The sequence below is a fragment of the Silurus meridionalis genome, chromosome 26, assembly GCF_014805685.1.
Source record: "Silurus meridionalis isolate SWU-2019-XX chromosome 26, ASM1480568v1, whole genome shotgun sequence".
NCBI lineage: Eukaryota > Metazoa > Chordata > Actinopteri > Siluriformes > Siluridae > Silurus > Silurus meridionalis.
The window spans coordinates 8384585-8407890 of record NC_060909.1 but is presented as its reverse complement, the minus strand read 5'-3'; positions in this window follow the sequence as shown (position 1 = coordinate 8407890).

The following is a 23306-nucleotide window of genomic DNA, read 5'->3' as shown; positions in this document are numbered from 1 at the left end:
CTGATTGGCATTGTGGGCATTGTTACTAAAAGTAAAAATAGACCAACTGGCTGATGAAAGAGGTTAGAAGATTTTTTTTTTTTGCACCATTGAAAATTACTATTGATTAAATTGATTATACATGTTTATATACTAGTTGTTCAAGGTTGATTTCTGGACAGCTTAGTGAGTTCTTGAACTCTAAAACTCATGGAGCATCATACAAAATAGTTAACAGCAGAATTATATCAAATAATCTTGGAAATATTTGAGCTTTAATCTTGGCCAGGCTAAAGCTGCATTTTAAGTGTGAGTGTGTGTTTATTTTTCACTTTGACATCAAGACTGTGTTGGAATATAAAGGAGAATTTTTCTCCAGTTCAACTGCCAATTAGTCAACAATTTCCATCCTCCCTTTTGTTTTGCTCCAACAAAATGTCTTCGAGGGTTTCCCACTTTGGTTGGGTGTGACGCCATAGATCATAACTTGCTTGGGCCAAACCAAACAAAATGTGTGTTTTATTTCATTTCTCTTCCTTTCTCGGCAATGAGTAGTGGCAACGCACTTCACAACACATTGCCCAAATGATACTCATACAGTAGATGCCATAATGGAAACCGCTCAATTATCCAGCTCAAACCAAGATACATAAACACACACAAACATACAGAAGTAAAGGACTAGCATCTATCAGACCCGACTGATAAATTCAGCAAATGTGATTATTCTTCTGGTGTTCAAATAAATCCCACAGAATGGATTTTGTTTCACCTAAAATCTCCTTTTCTTTCACACCTCTTTCCCTGAATGTGATTGGCACATCAATTATGTGCATAGATTCTAATACACATCCATCATACTGCCGCAAACAAATTGAGATGACATCACTGGCCAACTCTTGTGAGGACAGATTTGTTTTTTGAAACTGAAGTTTATTTTTCTAGGCTGGTGCAAAAGTTAGTTATTTATGACCTTCTCTGCAAATCCACCATGACATTACGTTATAAAAATACTTTATTTCTATAAGTCTGCCATCATGACTGAATGGTGACAGTCTATTCGAAATTCAAAATATAGTCACCTGATCTTGTGTCAAGACGTGTCAAATCAAAAAGTACGGAAATGTGGCAAATGAAAAGAATGACATTCAGTGCTTCAAGAAATAAGTAGGCTATTCAAAGGCAAGTATAAATGCAGTGTGTGCGTGCTTGTGCGTGTGTGTGTGTGTGTGTGTGTGTGAAACTGGATGAACTGACTAGAAGCATTCACTTCTTTGATTAACTGAACTGTGCACACTTTGGCTCAGAAGGCAGCAGCAAGAAAAGCTCTCGATTTCTAATAAAACCAGATTTATGCTTATTCAAAGACAAACTGAAAGCCATTACCAAGCACATTAAAAGCCTCTTTAGCCACCAACTAATATTCGCTCCCCTCTATAATTAATTTGATCATATTTTCGGCTTCTTTCCGGGACATGAACTATGAATCCAATTTCATGTCTCCTTATTGAGAAGCCTCTGTATTGCTCCATGTATACAGACTTCATCATTGTGAATGTCTTTGTTAACTCTGGCTGCCGAACCCCGGCGTGCGAGACGAGGCCTGCTTAACTGTGGAGGGGCAAATACAATGAAAGCGGGAGAGAGACGGAGAGAGAGAGGGGGAGAGAGAGAGAGAGAGAGAGAGAGAGAGAGAGAGGGAGAGCGAGAAAAAAAAAAACAATATAGGAAATCCAAGTTATTAAATTGGATATTGCAGTAATGCATAATCTCAAACCGCCTGGTTGGAGCCTCCCAGAAAGCCTTTGTTTAGCCAGCGAGCTGCCGCACCCCCAGTAATTGAAAAACCAATTCAGATTTCTTATGAGCACCGGAGCTGGAGTGCTAAGGAAAAAAAGTGGGTGGATGGATGGATAGATAGATAGATGAAGTGGAAGGGAGCATTAATCTTTATAAGGTTATTATTTTTTCATCCTCATTTTTTTCCCCTCCCGATGAACTATTCTCCTTTGCATAATATGATTGCAGTTAGTTGGCTAATAAAGTCAGGCAGGGAGGAGAGACAGGCAACGAGAGAGAGAGAGAGCGAGAGAGAGAGAGTGTGAGAGAGAGAGAGAGAGAGAGAGAGAGAGAGAGAGAGAGAGAAGTAGTACTTTCTGATTCACCCTGAACTCTCAAACTCACAGCTCTTTCACAGCTCACTTGTGGCTTGTGCTCTTTATTTACTTACAAACCTTAGTTAAAGACTTAGACATTAGGTTGGATAACTTATTTGGAGCATCAAACTCCTAACAAACCTGCAAAATGGAGACTATAAGTATGTACCAAAACCCACCTATACTCAGTCTCTGCTGAATATAATATTAATATGTAACAATTTAGAATCCATCATTTACTCCATCAAGATTTGATGGGACCTTTGTGCAATGGGAATAAATGGATGTATGTACCGTAGGGGACCTTTTCATTAAAGGGTCTTTGGCGTCTTTTAGCCAGCTGCAACAGAAATGTAAATTCCCCCAGTGTAATTCTTTTTTGTTTTTTGTTTTTTTTAGATTTTTTTTTTAGATTTTTACAGATTAGGAATTATATACATGCTCATACACGTTCATTGGATAATACATTGAAGTAAAAAGGCATTGCTCATTCAGTGTAAAGTCATTCACAGATTATATTATTAAAACATGAAACTACATAGAATTTTCCAGAATGTCTCATCTTTCAAATGTAATTCACTAGATGCTGATTTGTCCCATAGTTTTATTTTTCGCTCCAAGATACAGAGTTATTGGAATGGAAATTTTTATGTGCTTTCAGAGATTTCAGGGTGCAATTGCAGCCGGATCGAGCACTTCATTCTGGGATTTTCTGAACAAATGCATTAGAAGCACAACACAAACTGCTTGCATAGAGTTTGACCACAGCTAAGAATGTATTACTGTTATCCTCGTAAAAAAAAAAAGAAGGCTCCCAAAAGAAAGCTATGGCTTTTCCTATCCAGTACTGCTCTGTAGTCCTTTCCAACTTAGTCTCACAACATTTTTTGATATAGTCACCAACTTTAGTCTATTGATTTCATGTTAATGGAAATGAATTTCCCTCTTTTTTTCGTGTCCCTCAGCACGACTGCCTCCTTCTGGCTCTGTCTCCATAGCAACGGACACAGTGGATCATAGGTTATGCTGAGAGAGATGCCAAAGGTAATCTTTTTTCTCCATTTTTATGAGAGAATAATGCAAAACAATATGCAGTTAGGGTTTAGGGTAAGGTTTTGGTTAGGGTTAGGGTAAGGGTTAGAGTTACAGTATACTGTAATAAATCTGTTTCTCCAATTACTGCAGTTTCCTTAATTAACCAGGAGAATACGTTTACTGTATTTTTACTGGAAGGAAACACTGACGATTGCAGTGATTTATTATAGCGAGTAGCTTACAGAATATGAGGCAATAAAAACAAGGATAAAATCTCCTGCCTAAATGTTGAGTAAAAAATCAATAACAAACGAGAAAAAACAATACTGTGATATTCAGTGACAGAAAGAAAACTTTGACAGAGGCACCAAAAATACTTCCTTTTGAAATACCTTACATAAAAAGTGACCCGAAAAAAGAAGACAATTCATGTCTATGAACACGAATAAACAGATTACATTTCGTGACTATATCTCAGAATGCTGTGAGACTGAGCTGTCCTGTCTAGCTAGTGCACACATCTTGTGTTCAGCTAGTGTGGTTTCTAGTGTCATTAATCTGTGGTGTTCATATTGCATATTTTTGTATTTGTCTCATAAGATTGGGATTATACTTTGTTTTTGTGTATGTTATGTGCGTTGTGTGTAAAAAATTGTACTGTGTATACAGTATACTAATGGTTGCATAGACTAACTAGCTATTACAATAACTATTTGCTGCTGTGAGAATGGATTAGTTGGGATGGTGGAAAAACTCTAAGGAAAAGGAAGCTACTTTATGGTAAATAATGCTGCTAAAGGAAATGTAAAATATTTCAGACTGGATCAAGCCAATTTAACAGTCACCACTGTACAACTGCAGTAGGTAAATCTTTGTACATATTATTATGGTTTAAGGAACAATTACACTTTATTATTTGAGAAATAGGCAGCACTGTAACTATTCCACTGAGACCAGCTCTGTGAGACCCTGTCCATCACTCTCCATTCCCACTCATCCCCACTTGTTTAGACTCAGATTAGTGATGCATGCTAGTTTATAGTGGCAGATCTAGTTGAACATGTTGGGAAAAAGAAACTCTCAGGCACTGCTGTAGACAATGATTCATCCAACCATTCATTAAGCTACTAGGAGTAACACCACCACCCTACCTGCTCTTAGTTTCAGTTTCAACTGGGCTTCCAGCTTAACTGTAATACTGAATTTAAGGAATTGCTATGTCCTACAATACTTAATTAATTCTTAAATAATGATACACAGGTCTATTATTTTGCCTATTTTTGCATTGGTTTATTTAGTTTCACTGTTAACAGTGTATTCTAAAAGGCACTGAAGCTGAAAATGTAATTTGTAGCCAGTGTAGGGCTGTTAAATTAAGTACAGTTTGATGTCTTTGTTTAGTCAGCAAGTAATTATTTATCAATTACTGTCTGACTATGAATTAGAAATCCTCCAAACCCTACTTTATACATGCCATGAATCTATTGTGAAGCAAATGGTTTTAAAGGTTCTTGGACATATTAAGAGAGGGGGAAAAATGTGAATTACAATTTGTATATTTATTTAAAATATTTTCCTATATTTCTAAATATTAGAGTTGTTTAATATTTTTAACATTTTCCAAATATTTTTTTATATATATTATTATTTTAAAATTATTCTTTTGTCAAGACACTTTCACAATTAAGCTTTTTTCTTCAGGTCATGGGCCTTTAAAAGAAATGTACATACTTGAAACACGATGCCATCTACTGTCTATATTTATTTGCAGCTTGCTCTGGATAGAAAATAAAATGCTTAATGTCTTTAGGTGCTAAAGATTCAGTTACAAGCATTTAATATGTCTGAGTGAAAGATTTATCCTGAAAAAAGTGATGTCAAAAAACAAGTCACCAAATTATGGATGAGCGGTAATGTCACAGAGTACAATTGAGTCAGGGTGCTTCATCAATCATCAGACTGGCTTTCATCCTTTCAATGAATGAATGAAGGGAGTTTGGAGGTAAGATGAGAGTGTGTGTGAGTGTGTGTTCCTGTCAGGGTGTTAATTTCGTAATGTAAACTCTGAGTGAAAACTCTAGTCCATGGTGTGGTAGGTGTGGTTGCAGAATACAGGGTTAGGCCCAGAGGCAGGGTTAACTGCATCTGCTTTCTCTTCTCACTGACGAGCCATCCATCTCCCCTTCTCTTCGTTGACGCCTCACTTATTGTCTCCTTCATTTGTCATGTGTCCAATCAGCGAGATGAATAGGAGCTCTGCCTCACTGATCGATGGCCTTTCTAATTATGAGCCAAAAAAAAGACCTGCACTAAACTTGAAACGCAATTCTCCTTTCTTTTTACCTCTCTCTTGTCTCTTCTCTGCCCCTCTCTCTCTCTCTCTCTCTCTCTCTCTTGCTCGCTCTCTCTCTTCCTCTCTGTCACATGCACATATTTGTCTTGCTATCCTTATGAGAACTTTCCTTTAACAGAATTTTATAGTACCATGAATATCACAAATATCTAGCCCTTACCTTAACCTTAATACCCAAAAGTTTATATATTTATATATAATATTTTAAATCTTAAACTGTATTGCATTTTTATAATTTGTAATAGAAGCTGCAGGTTTTCTCATGGGTGCCGTCTAAATGTGTCCGTCTCAAGGTGACAGATATCTCTATTCATGTGAAAACATTGGATCCTCATCAAAATAATAGCCTTTATTCACATATACAGCCCCACACTGTGTAAGAATCCTTTTCTATTTAACCACACCTGGTTAACATCATTTTCCATTACCGGACTGCAACAGTCCTTAGAATGAAAAGAGGTTTGAAAAAAAAAAAAAACAGCAGAAGGGCACTTTCCTTTGTTTGTTTGGTGATGTTTAAAACAAAGACTGCACAGGCGTTGAGAATCTCATCTGTGCAAAATCCCAACAGGCGCCTCGACGTATTCAAAGGCATGCAAATGCCATCGCCGTGCGTTGCTTTACACAGGGACTGCGCTCATTCTGCTTAATTACTCCATTTCCAAAATAACTTGCATCTTGTTTACGAGGGCAGAACATAAGGTTGCACCATTGTTACGCTACCCAGTCTAAAAAAAGAAAAGAAAAGAAAGAATAGAAAAAATTGGCTTTGAATGAATGGCACAGAAAAGCATCAGCTGTACATCACTATAGTCTATTTAAGTGCTTACAGCATCCTGAATGTGCATTCAGTCAATCTCAGCATGCTGCTCAGCTAACAGCTAATATGTCACGGTGTGGCTGAATTGCAGACAGATTCAAAAATGTCATCTGAATGGGTGTCAGATATTAGGTGAAGGTTGTGAGCCTGTTGAGGGATTAAATGAAAACCGGTAATGCTCGACAGTCTGTACTAGTTTAGCGCAATCTATTCAAGTGCCTTAATGACGCCAGGAGCTCAAAAAGGCCCAAGTCAGGGCATATCTACCGAATTTAAAAATGGAGGATATGCTTGGATGCTTCTTAAAACATGCATAGAGAGAGGGAGAGAGAGAGAGATGTAAAAACGAGAATGAATGTGTCAGGCGAGACGACGCCTTTTGAAAAGAATCAATTACAGTAAAAGCATCAGAATCACTCGTGCATGTAATACAGCTCATATCGGGACATTTCAGCCACTGCCATCATCCCTCAACCATCAGCCTGGGCGATCTGCTATTCCCCTCTGCGATGGAGCCATATTCTAAACTAATATCAGCACATTAAAAGCCAAGAAATCCTTTCAGGAACACATTAAGATGAATTGTTGCAGGCTGCTGATATCAAATAGCAGGTAGCGGCAGCATTGAAAGAGCCTAATTTCTCATTTACAGCACTTCTGAGAAATATCCAAAGAAAGAGATACAGAAAAAGGGGTGAAATTCATGCTAATGTGATTCAAAAGTAATGCAATTTGTTGAACATTATTAATATGATTATGCATCTCTATGAACAATAACAAGAACTGGCTGGGAAAACCAAACTGTTCTTTGTTTAATAGCACAAAACCACATTAGCCTTTACGTGTTAACATGTATCACAAGTACAGCCTTAAAAATATATATAAATAAATAAATAAATAAACAGAACTGCTTTTCATCTTGCAGTCCAAGTGATCAGCTTTGTATCCAGATGAACATCCTTAATCCCCAACATCAAAAACAAGCAACATGCACACAAGGAATGAAAATATTATCCCAGCTTAAATCTTTTGCTTTTATCATCCTTTAGTATATAAGTCCTATTCATTAGTGAGGAACAACTAAGCAAACAGGATTCAGTAGCACACAGTGAGGACAGAGCAATTGTTTTGCATGGCTTGCACAGTGTACACATGATGTAGACATGCTGTAAACCCTTGGGGTTCTTCCCAGGACCTGTGCCCTAACACAAATATCGACTTCATAATATAAGTCCAGTGCCTGTTAACACACTCTGTGTGCATGTAGCATATTCTGTAAATACCAAGGAGATGTAGTAAAACATATTTGTAGTTAAACATATTTAATATCACTTAACTTGCTAGATACAGTGACAGGGACACTCTTAAGCCTTGATTTACTATGACTATGACTTACATAAATATCAATAAATACTTATTCTTTTATGTTTCAACTGCCATAGAAATGCCTTTAATCAAATTTGAGGCCAAATTTAAACTCAGATTATACCATAGTCCATATTTATAAAGATCTTCTAAATTAGTTTGCCACATGTTACTGAAGGGACAGAGAACATATACATAAACTCGATCATAAAACGTTCATAACAAACTTCTTATAAAAATAAGAAGTTATAAATCTTATAAATAGTAAAATTAACTCACATTAATAAATGGACTGTAAAATAAACAAAACTCATTACAATCTCTTGACAGACAAAAATAGCCATAATATAATATGTAGAGGCTTTACTACACAAAAACTAGGTAAGTAACTATAGAAACAGTAGCATATTGTAATAACATAAATTGCTGAACTGTTATAGAACACAGATCAAGCATAGTAGCATTGTGGGGAAAAGGATTTATTTCCAAAATAATCACACACACACACACACACACACACACACACACACACACACACACACACACACACAAACTGTTTATATTGTATACTGGGTTTGTTTGAATTTAAATAAATGTTCTTATAACTCTGATATTTTGGTGTAATATGATAGAAACATAAGGGTAAACCATAAAACATAGACTATATATTAAATAATGTATACATATATTCAAATAAACTATACATTCTCAAAAAAACTTGTAAACTATAAAATTAAGTGACATTAATTAAAGGATCATAAAATAAACACAACTCATCATTACAATGCCATACATTTTGTTAACTTCATTTTATTTGTGTGGAGAAAAAAATCCATAAAATAATACACATTAGAAAAATTATCCAAGTTTGTCATTTTAATGATGTCATAACACTCTTATCCATAATAATCTTCTAAATAGTCAAATTATCACATAAGAACATGACATATGGACAAACGTCTGCATGTATTCGATGTAAGGGCCAGAAAAAAGACTGATTTCTGAACTCCTAAATGTTTATCTGTTTTAGAGTGTTGTCATGAAGGCTTATGTGGGTGTCTTATGGCCCTATAAATTTGATTAAATTTAAATCTGCTGCTGCTTTTTTAAGGGGGTCTGCCATCCCGACTTGAACCGACCTGCTCATTCATTACATCCCAAACTCCTGTCCAGCTTTACAAAGATTCGACTTTGGAGAATTAATGACTATAAAGGAAATGCGTGTGGGGCAAAAAGGCTTCCATGTAGCACCGTGGTCCGCGTGTATGAAAATGACAGCCATGATTGATCTGACACGGCCGGTAAGATTTATCTTGCAAATGGAATAATTAGTGGAGCAGCTCAGAAGGTGGTCTGTTGCTCAGCTGATAGTGCAGGGAAAAAGAAAAAGCAGAGGAGCAGTCCCCAAAGGATCCGACACTAAAAATCTTCTGGAACTGTTATGGAACAGACTGTCCTGGTCAAGGGTATGATGCAGTCATTCGTCTTAAGGAGTGTCTGTGTGTGTATGTGTGGCACTTTGTCTCATCACGACAAGGTGACCTAACGAGATCCAGGCAGGTAAGGACTAATTATTTATAAACGGACAGAAAAAAGAAACCAAAATAATGGCCAAGGAAAAAAAGATGGAGTGGAGACAAAGAAATAAGTCCATATTTCAGTTCGTCTTCCTGCAGTCATCCTTGGTCAAACATGTACTGAAAATGGGGTTCATACACATACATTTCAAAAGCAGCTGAGCTTGATTTCATGCACATGCGCACACACACACACACCGGCACACTTATACACACACCATGCAAATGCTGTCACAAAAGAATGTGTTTCCATCACAGCTCATCACCCCCAAGTTCCGCTCGGAAAGCACACCAGCCATCTCTCCATACATTCATAATTGAGAAAGTGTTCCCACAAATTCACACTGCAAAAAAAAAATAAAAATTATAAATGCAATAAAAAATCAACAGGATTTTCACATCACAACATTTTTAACTTGACTGATTTCCTCAGGCCCAAAGAGGCAAATCCTGAGGGTGGCTCTGATAATGTTTTGTTTATATCACTTTAAGGAAAAAAAATCTCGGTTCTCGGAGGAGAGAATATGTTTCACAGGTATCCGTCATTCAGCTGTCAATCTGGCCAGCGCATTTCACACTCCACTGATACTCCGCTGGCCTCACCTGCTGACAGTCAAATCACTTTCAGTCTCTCGCTCCCTCATACACACACACACACACACACGACAAAGAAAAAAAAACTGAACCAAAAGCATCTATCAAAAACAAGTGGAAGTAAAAAGAAGCTAAATAAATACAGATTAAATCGGTATTTTGTGGTGAAAAATGGTTAAAGAATTATGACTCTGTCTCTGTGTGAAGCATTACCTAAAGAATAAAACACAACCAGGCACATTATTATTATTGTAAAATAATGAAGTAATTACTGTTTAATTACTGTTGATTTTATTTTCAATAACAACCAATAGGCTTTATTTATTTTATGCCATAGCACTGTGCTAACCTAAACAATGTGCTACAGTTTGAAGAAGGATACAGTACAGTATCTGATGTTGTAGAACTTACTAGCCTTTTTTGTTTGTTTACACTCAGGAGGTTAATGAAACAGAAAAAGAGAAAATTGGGAGAAAAAATAAATGTCATGTGGGTTTGAAATCGCAAAGTCACCCTTATATAATATTTGAAAATATTAGGTTATAGATATAAAAAAAACTGTTTAAACATGAACCATTGTAAAAGAAGCAATAGCATCTTGTTATATCAGAGTGCTGTACTGTTATAGAAACACCTATCACACATTTTAAATTTAATTTATATATTTATTATATAATATATCCAAAGTCTGGATTCTTTGGATTTTGGATAAATTCTCTTATAAGTTTATACAATTGTAGTGAAAATTCAACCTTATAAAAAAAATGTGATGTGGTTCATCATAGAAATCTAAGGGTAAACCACAAAACCTAATGTTTGGGCTCTAGATTTCAACATTTTTATGCAGAAGTCTCTGTTTACAATGCTGTCCAGACTAATCAGCTTAGTAGTACTTTGCAAAGACATGCATATATTAAAATAAAGTACGGTAAAAGAATTACCATCATGTACAACTAAACAAAATATGTAATGACATTTTATTCCAAATTTCTGTAAATTCCAAAGACGCCTTGTGTAATTTTCACCCACTTTACTGACATGCACGGTGTCAACACTTCCACTCTAATCTCTCATGTGTTCTTCCATGTCAACAGTATTTTAATAAGCTTTATGAGCATTACATTGATCTCTAGGTTCCTCCCGCAGGGCTGCCACACAGAGCTGGCACAGGTATCACCTCCAAGGACAACTTAAATCTGCTTTCCTCCTCCTCAAGTTTCATCTGCCACCGATCCAGCACCTGAGCTGCGGCTTTCGGCGTCCCCCACACATCTGAGCTTTCGTGTCATGTGTTTATGAAAAACATGGCGTTCAAGAGCTAGTGTGGGTTACACGGCATTCTTTAAACAACAGCTCGAACCTCCGAGCTCAACCTAAACCTTCAGAGAGGGAAAAAGTCTGCGTATTTGACGAATCCTGTGTAGTACACTTAATTCCCGGTAGAACACGGTGCGTAGGACATCTCGTCAGAAGTATGAGAAGAGAATTGAAGAATATGAACAGTAATATTCATGCTGGTAGAATCTGCATGCAGCGTGGGATTACAGGGCTTGTGGGAGATTACCGGCAGGGAAAGAACGGATACAAGTCCGGAAAACTTTTCATCTTTCACCCAGGCCATAAGCAGTTGGGAGTGTGCATAGTGCTTAAGTTGTTTTAACCCTACACTCACACACACGCACACGCACACATACATGCACGGATGCACACACAATATCAGAGCTTTATACAATCCAGTGACAATATGCTTTTATTAAGTTTCTTCACTCATCATATTCATATATACTACTGTCATATTTCCTACATTTATAAACCAATGTTGATTGTAGAATTGTTGACAAAACCCATTCACTAGTCATCACTTCAAAAATATCAACTTTTTAGTGGTATGCAAGGGGGCGTTTCTAAGAGATGCCTTTGATAATGTTGTGTTTATACCACAAACTCAATAAAGAGACAGGCCAGGCACTGGCATTTTAACAGTAGTGCTTTCTCAGTTCTGACTTCAATACACACAGTGTATACACAGAGATTAGTGGCTCTACTGAGCTGCCAGGCTTGATTTGGTCCCTGCGTGTGTAGCGTTTCCGTCCCAGCACGGAGCAGCCGGCAGGCCACGCGTGCAAAGCAAGCACAGGAAATCGGCCCCAGGAGTCAGCTTACAGCACGGCAAAACTCTGCAATTTCCCCTTGTGCACCTTTCCGTGTGAAAGAAACGGGTAACACACACTCCACTCAGCCACCATGTGCTCCCAATCACACACTTTAATCAAGGCCATTCAGACCAAGCTAATGGACAGAGGGATTATAAAAGGCTTGGACGTGCGTCAGAAATCATGCTGACGGCTTGGAAAAAAATACATTATATATACAGTGCAACCTCGATACTCCTGGGGGTTATGTTCTATGACCTCTCAAGAGTAACAAAAAATCACAAGGTTTTGACTCTCTTCTTTTGATGGTTCCTTTTTCAAGGGGAATTGTACATGTACTGTACTGTCAACAAAAATTGTAAAATTACTTGGCATAAATGTTTTATTTACTACTTTAAATTAATAATACAATGATAAAATAGTTTTTCAAACAAACTCTGTTTTGAAATGTTACTCCGAACTTTCAAATCACTCGCGGCTTCTCTCGAATGAATAGATTGTTTGCAAGTTACTCTTAGTCCGGTTCCACATAAAAAGCCGTGAACTATCGAGGTTGCGAGTACCGTGGTTCCACTGTGTATATATATATATATATATAAACAGAATGTGATCCTCAGTTTTATCATGATAGCAAAACTGGAGGTGTTTCAAGCTGCTTGGCATCATCTTTGTTTGTGCTGCTCAGAGGCCTAGATCCTGATGAGAGAGAGTAAAGACGGAAGGAAGGAGGGAAAGAACGAATGAATCAGCTGCCCCATGCAGAGCTCTGCTAACCCACTGTCCTGCTAGAGCTCTTAGTTCAAAGAGAATCTGATACACATCCACCCATCTGCAGTTAGCCATCTGACAGCCAACATCTTATTTTAAATGCATGGAAACATACACATGTGTGTACACAAATCCACCTAGTGTTTAGACTCACAGCGCTTTAATAGAGACTGACGCTCTGAGCAGACTTCAGAGCTAACCTTTGACAAAGAGGTACATGAATATCAAAGGAATTGGTCAGGAAAATTTTATTTGTGCACCTTTGCATGAGAGTTGAAGTCACCATGTCAAAGAGTGTCAGTGTTCTTATGGGTAATAAACTAATATGAATATGAAAAATAGAGTTAGTTTAGAGACATTTTGAAGTGTGACCGATTTTGTGTAATAAAGTGTAAGAGAAGCTAATTAGCAATTTTAGCATGTAAAAAGACAAGCTACATGTGATTTCAAACAGCAAAACTATAGCCAAAAATAAAGTATAAAATATATAAGTAAAATATAAAATAAAATAAAGTAACTGGTTTAACTGCAATCCACTTCTCCAAAAAAAGAAATAAATAAAATAATAATAATAATAATAATAATAATAATAATAATAATAATAATAATAATAATAAATAAATGAGCAAGCTTACACTACTACAATTTCATTTTAACATGAATGTGTTAAAGCCTTGGTCATTTAATAAACCATGTTATAACCATTTTATAATTTATTTGTTTGTATTTATTGTAGGAAACAGTAAAACAGATTTGAGAATGTAATTTTAAAATGTCTGGGTGGATTATGCAGTATTATGCAATATAATAAAAGATTTACAACATGCAAGCAATAAACAATACATTTCAACTCTTACCAAATATCTCCTCTTTTACTAATAGTAAATATACAGTTTATTAAACTTGCCCTATAACCAACTCCGAATTTATTTTACATGCAAATTAAAGCATGGGTCTTTCCCACAGCGAGATAATCTTTATGATTTCAGTATGATTCTTTTGGCATGGTGGAGCCTGATTGCCACCTTCAGGATTACGGAGGGCAAAAGTGGTCTAAAAGGCTTCTCGAATACCATTTAAATTGTCATCAGGGGAAACATCTCCATTCATAATCCTGGGCATATATCATTATTGAGATAATGCGGAGAATGAATTACATCATGCGTGTGAGCTGTGTGAGCACTGACCCAGGTGCAGCCTCGTGAGAGCTGAGGAATTCATTTTCATATTGCAAATGCCCACCCTAATCATCACACTTTATTGTTCTATACAGGAGATTCACATGACCATGAGCAATCTGCTGAGTGTATACTGACAAACTAAGAAATTTATGTCTGTATGTATGTATGTATGTATGTATGTATAGATAGATAGATAGATAGATAGATAGATAGATAGATAGATAGATAGATAGATAGATAGATAGATAGATAGATAGATAGATAGATAGATAGATCCGTCCACATGGACGGATCTCATAAATATATTTTGCTCTGTTTCTTATAAAAATTAAGTACTTGTTTATGCGTGAGTGAGGACAATGTGGTTAGATTTGGTTTACTGTAATATGAATAAACAAATATAAAAAGGGTGGCCTCACCCCTATTTTTAACCTTTCTGTATCATCTGTGTCTCATTCTGTCCAATTTGTGTACAAATGTATGTTTATTTATGTGTTAAGGTTAGATTAAGGTTAGCATGAAAGCCTTTTAACTATAAAAATTACTTTAGAATAAAATTAAATGACATCAAACCACTCATTGGTAGAATTTGTAACAAAATCAGGTTTTTAGGAGTAAACCCCAGACACATCGAACTAGCCCAATAATCTCTTATGCTTAAAGTAAAAAAATCCATAAAGACTTTGAATGTATACGCCAAAACAACAGACCAATACAATTTAGATATCATAAGAAGTTATTTAAACCAAGTTACTATGCAAAATATAAAATCCATGCTCTACTATCCTTGTCAGAAAAAAGACAGTATCAACAAATATGTTAACAAATAAATATTTTCTGACAATGCAAGGTAGCTGTTATCCAAGGACCAGCCTTTTAGTATCACCTTTGTTTTGACCAAATATTATCTACTTCCTTGTTCTGTAAAACAGTAATCATGGCATTCTTGCAGCCATAATTATAAATGATAATGCTGACCTATTCATTTCCTCTTAAATCCTAAACACCCCAATCTTACATTATAACACACACCCATACCCACAGCAAGCCTTATCCCTCATTCAAAGGGGATGGAGCTCTTAAATGATTTAGCACTGCGATCTGGAGACATGCAGAGCAATTTCATACGCCACTGATATTCACAATGCAGCACATATGGGATTTCAGACACACACATACACACACAGGAATCACAAAAGCGAGTCTGACATTGGTATAAGACGGGGAAATCACTGTCCCAAATACATTACTGAAATATAAAAAATAATGCTAGGGATTAGGTCTTGATACTCAGCCTTATTTACTCATGCTTGTATTAGGAAAAACACCTGGCTCCTGCTCCAATAGGATCAAGAGATTAATCTTAGTAAGTCTTAATACATACAGATGGTCAGACAGGAAAAATTAGAAAAATATGAAATACGAATACATTCGTCTTGTATAATTTGAAATACGATTCATCTACTGCAGAGATTATAGCTTGATGTATTGGTGTACTTAGCAAGGAGACAAAGTTAATTCCTTTAAAGGCCAAATGTTGCTGGCAAGATCCCTGGAATAATAATGATTCTTTGGGGAATTTTATATAAATTAAACTGAAGCCATCTCTTCTGCTTGCATATTAATAGCTGCTGCTTGGGTGCTGTACATTTTTTCTTTTATAATTCATATGCTGTCGGATCCTTCTACAGATGACAATATACTTTGCACAAGCTTCTGCGGGCTCAGGACATGCCAATACCTTTAAAGTTGGAGACATATTACAGATCCAGGGATTAGGCCACCTTTTTAACAAGGCCCTAAATTATCATCTTCCTGTAAGAAGAGCAGATATGTAATTGGTTTCTTTCTTGAACTTTAGTTAGCAATGTATTAAAATATTTTGCAAACATGTAATTGAAAACTTTATCATATATACAGTGCATCCGGAAAGTATTCGGAGAGCTTCCCTTTTTTTACCATTTTGTTATGTTCCAAAATTGATTAAATTCATTACTTTCCTCAAAAATGTACAAACAATACCTGATAATGACAACTTGAAAGAAGTGTGTTTAAAATCTTTGCGAATTTATTAAAAGTAAAAAAAAAAAAATAAAATCACATAATATTTACAGCCTTTGCCATGACACTCAAAACTGAGCTCAGATGCATCCTCTTTCCACTGTTAATCTTTGAGATGTTTCTACAACTTGATTGGATCCTACCTGTGGTAAATTTAGTTGATTGGACATGAAGTTTTTAAACCACCAGGACTCTTCCTAAAGCAGGTCGCCTGGTCAAACTGAGCAATCAGGGAAGAAGGGACTTAGTCAGGGAGGTGACCAAGAACCTGATGGTCACTCTAAAAGAGCTCCAGTGTTTCTCTTTGGAGAGAGAACTTTTCAGAAAAACAACCATCTCTGCAGCACTACAACAATCAGTCTGGTAGAGTGGCCAGACAGAAACCACTCCTCAGTAAAAGGTACATGACAGCCTGCCTGGAGTTTACCAAAAGGCACCTGAAGGACTCTCAGACCATGAGAAACAAAGATTGAACACTTTGGCCTGAATGTCAAGCATCATGTCTGGAGGAAACCAGGCACCGTTTATCACCTGGCCAATACCATCCCTACAGTTAAGCATGGTGGTGGCAGCATCATGCTGTGGGCAGGTTTTTCAGCAACAGGAACTGTCAGGATCGAGGGAAAGATAAATACAGCAAAGCAATGTACAGATACATCCTTGATGAAAACCTGCTTAAGAGCACTCTGGACCTCAGACTGGGGTTCATCTTCCAACATGACAATGATCCTAAGCACACAGCCAAGATAACAAAAGAGTGGGTACGGAACTCTGTAAATGTCCTTGAGTGGCCCAGTTAGAGCCCAGATTTGAACCCGAATTAACATCTCTGGAGAGATCTGAAAATGGCTGGGCACCGACGCTCCCCATCCAACCTGATGCAGCGTGAGAGGTTCTGCAATGAAGAATGGGAGAAACTGCCCAAAAATAGCTTGTAGCATCATACTCAAAAAGACTGTAATGGGTGCCAAATGTGCTTTACCAAAGTATTGAACAAAGACTGTGAATACTTATTTATGACCTTATGATCTAATTCATTGTATAATTCTAGTTTCTAGAATATATATTTATATATATTTAGAAGTGGTTAGAAAAGGTTTGCTTTGTTAATATATTTAATGAAATTTTTTTTGTTCCTTGTATACATGCTGTATTCATTTGGCTGAAATAAAAAAAGACACTTTGGTTATTTTGGTTATTTTGGTTATTTTGTATTATCTCTACTTTCCATGTCATTATTAATATAGTACTGTACTGTGTAAAATAATGTGCATTTTGTAGCAAAACAAAAAAAAAATCTCTCTGAAAAGTGCTGATGGAGTGGTTTTTGACATTTCTCCATCTAGGAAACAGACTTTGGGTACCTGACAGCTGAAAGGTGATACAGTAATCTATCACAGTGGGCACCATATCCTTGCTTAACACCCCACGGGCCTCCCCTTCCTGTCAAAGGTCTTTCTCAATATCCTGAATGGAGGGAGCAGAGGAGGGAGGGGAAAAGGGAAGCACTGAGGGAGAGAGGAGAATGACGGGGAGGGAGAGAGTTGGCGTGCCAGGTCATGGTTAAGATTGAGAGGAGAGGCCACTTAGGCTAGATTTAAATCAAACCCTGCCGGAATCAGGGGAGGCGAAGACGCCATACCGGACACAGCAACATCCTTGCATGTATGCTTGCATGTACAGGCATACACGCACACATGCACGCAAGCACACACGTTTTGTGTTATACAGTAAAAATTCAAGCCATGACCAAGTTTTTAGTTTAACTAAACAAATAAATTGAAATGCTACAATGCAAAAATGCAAATAATTTGAATAAAATATAATTATTATGCCTGCTTCTAGACATTGTTTTCTTTAATTAAATTAAATATAATTAATTTTTTTTTTGTTTAGCACTTCTAACAATGGGCATTGTTTCACAGCAGCTTTACATAGAAAAAGAATGTAATGGTAATAAAAGAATGTATAATGTAAGTTTGCTCCTTATAATTGTAAGTTTGTCCCTAATGAGTGAGCCAGTGGTGACTGTAGGTAGGAAAAACTCCCTGATAATATGAGGAAGATATCTTGAGAGGAACCAGACTCAAAAGGGAAACCTATTCTCATCTAAATAACACTGAATGTCTATTCATTTAAGTTCATTATTGTTAAGGTGTGCAGTGATTAAATGCAACCTGCAGTCCTGAGCCATTGTAGTAGACAGTTGATATTAATTACAGTCTAAATCCATCCTCAAAGTTCATGTAATTCATTTGCAAATGTATAAAATTATAATGCAAAATGTGTTTGTGCTGCAGTATATGAACACATAGAACAAACCTACTTGCGTGCAATTTCAGGCCACACCACAGTCAAATGCATCTTCACATAGTTTCACATGATCACATACTTACTTATATGATAATGTAAAATATGTGTGTTGTTTTCTGTAACAAAGACAGAACATTCACATTCCCAAAACAAAAGATACACATTAACTGTGCAAAAATGTCTGCTTGAGTGTACCAGGTCAGTGGCAAGTGTATGTATCCTAAATAATATAGTTTCTTCTGAGATAGAGGTATAGGCCTGTATTCAAGGCTGCAAATATTGGAAGTAATATAACAATATTGTAAAGAAGGTGTGGGGAGTGAACAGGGTAAAGTGATGAAGCCATAGCTTTATTGGATCATGCAGTTCTCAGATCTAAGGAGTGAACCTCACAACAGAAGAGGAAATTCACTTTGGTGTGAAAGTTGTGACAGGAAAGAGAGTACAGTATATCAGCACTGTATTGATACCTACAGGATCATTCGGGGTGACAGGATCTGATTTAAACACAAGGTGTCAGGTAAAAAAAATGTATTTTAGAAAAAGGTCAAAAGGCAGATTGCATCCAGATGTTTCTGGGTACAATATGTTCATGTAGAAAGCTGGATGTTCATTTAAAGCATACATTTATGGTGTATATTGTCTGTGTCTGTGAAATTGTGTCTCTTAAATTCATGAATGTATAAGGTATAATTTAACAGGGAGAGTGTGTCTCAGTGGTAAACTGAAAACAACATGTTTCATTATACTTACATAAGTTTTGTAAAAAGGGATGTTTATCCGATTTTTCATTTTATCATTAGGCCATTTAATGAAGCAGTCTGACTGAAACACAATAATAAACTACTACTACTACTACTAAATAATCATTTATCAGATGAGCTTTTTTTAAGTGAGTGTATACTAAAACTAAATAAAGAAATGTAAAATTCAATATAATTATTGTCCTAATATTAATATTTATACACAATGTTTCTGGGATAGGATTTGTATGCACTGCAACCCTGACCAGAAAGTGTAACTGTTATTGAGAGAGAGTGCAAGAGACTATTTGAACATTTAATTTTTGTTATTAAAGAAAGACTTTTTAGACCTAACACACACTAGCCATCCTTTGTTCATAAAATAATGTATACTTTTATATTTTGTTTTACTGTTGTCTAAAGGGTACAAACTTTTACACCAAAGTCATTGGGTGTTTCGCAGCTCTAAACACTTTGCTCCGTTTGTTGCTCTGTAGTCAGCGTCAGGACAACACATCTACATAAAGCTGATGAGGTTATCTCACTCTTACACACACGTAGATACACAAGCTTACACTTTAAGGAGGGACAAATACACACACACACACACACACACACACACACACACACACACACACACACACAAACACAAGTATAAATATACTAATGCCAGATAGGCAGCATTTGGGAACAGGACCCCTGGAGAGAGGGAACATATCCACTCTGTGTCAGGTAGAGGAAAGGATTTGGAAGCTCACAGGAACTGAATGCTTAGTTTAGAGAGAGAGAGAGAGAGAGAGAGAGAGAGAGAGAGAGAGAGAGAGAGAAAACATGCACACACTACACATTTTGCAACACTTATCTCTGCACCTACAACCTGTGTAAATTAAGTTTCCTTCACCTATAAATCACATTAAACTCATTAAGACGTTAGTGTGATTATTTTGGATTCCTTGTCACGAGCAATCACACAGTTTGCCATTGCTTTTTCAGCAAGGATGATTACATTGGTGAAAAATTCATCTCTTCTGGCAGCTTGTCAGCTGCACCCAGTGCACACCTGGGTGAATATTTTACAGTAACTAAAAGCAATTCGGAATAGCCATGCATATTTCATCTGCAGATACACACACACACACACACACACACACACACACACACGCTCGAGCATACACACACACACACACACACACACACACACACACACACACACAAACACACACATACACACAAGCTCATACTTTTTGATGCCTTGGGGAGTAATCTGTCTACGGCTCAGAAAGGCATCAATATTTGAATTTGGTTAGAAAAAAAAAGTAAACACAGAATCAAAGGAGGCCACAGGCTGATGCTGCTTTCTCTTGCTCTCTCTCTCTCTCTCTCTCTCTCTCTCTCTCTCTCTCTCTCTCTCTCTCTCTCTCTCTCTCTCTCTCTTACTAAATCCATCGTGAACAGACATTGAGCCACTCACTGTCTTCATTTATATCAGTGCATCTGTGTTTAGATTAAAATCTGTACTGAGCTAATTTAAATGTCAGTACCAGTCTGATTGTTCCATGATTGAGAGTGCTCCCACTTAATTTCCGTATCTGCACTTCCCTACTCTCTTCCTCTTTTTTTCTTTATCTATATTTCCATCTGTGTAAATGTGTGTGTGTATGTGCACAATCATGGAACCCTGTTTAGGCATGCATGGTGTTTCGGTGTCCCCTTATGACACACAAATCATTTACATGCCTCTCTCATCAAAGGCATTTCCTCTCATCTCCGCCGAGATGATCACATCTCCGGGGCAAGGAGTCTAACCTTTCCGACTTGCCAAGAAGTGTGATTAATTTTTTAACTACAGCTGTGGACCTATTATTGAGACAGAAAGAAACCATGGGAGATGAGCTGTCTTCCCTCAGCACCCGTAATGGAAAGCGCTATTTCATCAGTGTTTACAAGTCGCTGCTAAAAGAGACACAGAGAAAAGCAAAAAAGCGTTAAATGACAATAATTTTGTTGCCCGTTCCGGTTCAAATCCGCACACGACGCATCAATCAAAGGCCTAGATCCATCATGCATCACTTTCGCTTCACCAGTCACAGCAGAAATCAGAGCAGTGACACAAAGGAACAACAATTACGCAGTACCAGGGGAGTCCCAGTGCTGCTTAATGCGTACATAAATAAAAGATGATGGATTCATGTTCAATAATTAATCAGAATATTTCCATCACGTAATCACAGCAAGGTGTAAAACGGCACTGTTATGAAGTACTTAGCAAAATTAACTTCTGTTTCCAACAGATTGAGTCGCATTCCAAAACTGCTTTCTTCAGCTGCCTTTGCACACAACAATTTTGCTGCCACAAAGAAAATACAACACATCGTAAAAGTATTCTTTGGTCGTATTCGAAGATTTAGTGTGATCGTAGCTCAAGCTGCCCAACACTAAAGTTCTTGCAATGTCATTATGGGACTGCTGATTTGACGCTTCTCTTAAACCTACCAGTAGAAAGATAGAAAGGATGTCTCTAATCTTGCAGGAAAGCTACCAAATTTTAATAATGAAAAAATGTATTTCCGATTTAATACGCCAAAATAAATTATTATATACATTATAAACTAAATCTCACTTTTGCCAGTTTCTGTATGGAGAACACTGATTCATGAAGTCAGTCAGATAAAGATTTAAGAGAATTTGCATTGTAAAACCTGACATGGAGTATATGTTAGATTTGAGTCAGGTGAAGACTTTCAATTGCTCAGGAGGATGCTCCTTTGCCTGTCAACAAAAAAACACAGCTTTGAAGAATTTATGAAACCAACTTCCTCATTTGAAGAACATTCTGATTGTGATGTTTACATTTTGATTAGAAATAAAAGCAAACTATGCCAGTTTCATGTTACACTGGTTAGTCCGAGTGGCCGCTAATGAAGCAAGAATTTAAGATATTTAACAAAATACATATGAAGTTCATCTTACTAGGAAAAATGTTTCCTTCCTGCAAATGTTGTAGCATGAGGATGAAGCTCAAAGACCTGCATGTATCAGCGAGTATGACTGACGTATTTTTGCATCATATAGTGCTCAATATTTATGCATTTATGCAGTGAGTTCACCTTGGGCAAATATAGTACAAATATATACAATCAAATAATTTACACAAATAGGTTTCTCTCAAAAACTTTAGAAAATGAGGGTCCAATTTTGCTTATTTGCTTTAACTTATATAACATATACATACCCATTTATGAAAACAGAAACAATGCAGCCAGTTATGAAATATTAGTTATTTCTTATAGTATATATTACATTTTATTTAGTTATTGAAAATAGTTGAACTGTGAACATAATGTGTACCTAATGTGTCAGAAAGCGCAGCTTTATTCCTGCTATTTTAGAATAGATCTAGTAAAAAAAGGAATGGTATAATGTTACATCTGACCCCACTTCACCACACAAACATATATTTGATGCAACAGTGCAATTCTCAGCACATAAGCTTTTCGGCATTTTTTGAAAAACCAACATGGCCAGCATTCGCTTTGTTGTGCATGCTTGTACGACATCTGAACTGTGATTCACTTTGTAGTGTGCGCTCCCACATATCCACATTCAAACTGGAAAAAAAAGAGCATAAGGGCTGAGAGTTGAGCATGAAAGCAGAGGAGGCGTCCCGTTGCGGTGCAGCACATGAACACATATGGAACATGTCCCTAACAGATGAGCATCTGAGGGGTTGACACGAGTTCTAACATGACCCAGATGAACGGGCCAGCACTCTCAGAAACACCAAAAGACCTTTTTGGCCTGTTGATGGGCAAAGGACTGCCAGTCCGAGTCCAGAGCATGAGACCAGGAGCCAAAACACAGTGTTACAGTCCAAGTACACAGATTGTGTCATAGGGCTGTTTTAGTATTCCCCTTATACAAAAGACATGCAGGGGCAAAAGTGGAAAGAAAAAAAAAGCTGGCAGCAGCACCATCATGAGAAAGAAACATCAGAAAGATCTATCACAACCTTAGCCAAGAAGAAGTGGTTACTGAAGATGAATGAATATATGAATTTTATGATTTTAATATGATTTTTGTATCCAAGCAAATAATCTACAGTCTCATTTTGACATATTTTCAAATATAATTATGTGAAATACATGAAATTATTTCTCTCTGGATCTGCAAGACATGCTAAGGGAATCCCTAGTGACTTTTACTAGGTT